Source organism: Lactuca sativa, chromosome 7 (genome assembly GCF_002870075.4).
Source record: "Lactuca sativa cultivar Salinas chromosome 7, Lsat_Salinas_v11, whole genome shotgun sequence".
Classification (NCBI taxonomy): Eukaryota; Viridiplantae; Streptophyta; class Magnoliopsida; order Asterales; family Asteraceae; genus Lactuca; species Lactuca sativa.
Window position 1 is genome coordinate 107,119,319 of NC_056629.2, and position 1,443 is coordinate 107,120,761.

General features: G+C 42.4%; 1 non-coding gene across 1 annotated transcript; it reads right to left on the reverse strand.

The window, feature by feature from the left end:
- Positions 1-1,022: 1,022 nt before the first annotated feature.
- On the reverse strand, positions 1,023-1,129 carry LOC111895124 (small nucleolar RNA R71). Its single transcript, XR_002851436.1, has one exon. It is a non-coding gene; the product is annotated as a small nucleolar RNA R71 (small nucleolar RNA).
- Positions 1,130-1,443: the final 314 nt, after the last annotated feature.

Genomic DNA, 1,443 nt, shown 5'->3' on the forward strand with positions numbered 1-1,443 from the left:
ACACCCGACTTACCTAAGCTATATTGTAATCTGACTAGGTACACTGCCTATAAGTGCATAGATAGTCTAAGTTTGTTAGGTTATAAATATTAAAATTAGTGGGTACTTTTGTGCACATCAAGTTTTTGGTTTGTGCCGGGGAACGGCTTAGTTTTTAGCTTATTTATTTGCATTAAATTAATCGATCCTTATTGTGGAGTAAAACCACAAAAAAGTTAATTTTTCAGCAAAGTATAATTTTTTCTTTCAGTCACAGAGTCCACAACGTGGCCAGATACCTGCCACGATGTGGACATATAAAAAACTAGAGTTTTTAGTTGTTAGTTAGTTTTTCTTATTTTAGTTCAGTTTTACGTTTTTAGTTTAGTGAGTTGCAGGAGTTCATGACCAGAAGCTCAAACACACCCTTGGTGCCACCACTTGAAGATCCCGAGTCTGCAATTCACAAGAAAAAGACGCCCTTACAAGAATTGAAGTCAGCTTTTTCAAGGAAGTCGGGAAAGAAGACAGGAGAGTCAAGTTCATTCGCGAGGCACAAGAGCAATTTTGAGCACTTGGATCAAACACCCTTCCAAACCGAGTCCGAATACGATACCGAGCCGGAATTTGAAGAACACACAAGCGAACCCGAGAACGAGATGGAAGCAATTGAAGAGATGTCCATGGGAGCTTACAAAAAGCGGATCCGAGAAGATATGGATTTCGGTTTAGTCCAGCCCGCAATACCTGCCACTGCCACATTCGAGTTGAAAGGGCACATATTAACTGCACTGAAGGACATCCCATTTTTCGGGAAAGATCATGAGGATGCTTTTAAGCATCTAGATGAAGTCAACGACATTGCGGATTACTTCAATGTCCCAAATCTCAATAGAAACACAGTCTTGCTTAGGATGCTTCCCATCACTTTCAAAAGAGTTGCTAAGGAATGGTTAAAAGCACTTCCACCGGGTACAATTACCACTTGGGCCCAAATGCGTGAGCAATTCCTGGACCATTTTTGCCCGCCATCCAAGATAGCCAAACTCAAGAAGGCAATAGCCAACGTTGAGCAACAGCCGGAGGAGTCACTATACGAAGCATGGGAGCGGTACAAGGGCTTGCTCAGAAATTGCCCTTAGCATGATCTAAATGTGAAACAGGAGATGTGAATCTTCTATGATGGGGTCAACGTTATGACAAGACAACTCCTTGATTCTCAAGGACCTTTGACAAAGAAAAATGCAAGGGAGGTCAAGGAGCTGATTGAAGAATTCGCGAAGCACTCTCGCGAATACCACAACCCTATGCAAGATGGAATCAAAGGCGGTGAAGGGACCCAAACTGAAGAAATAGCAGCTGTAATGGCCATGCTGAACAATTTGGATCGAAGGATAACACAAATGGACCAGTCAATACATGCCATAAGAGTGGGTTGCGAAAGATGTAGTGCTCCACACTTGA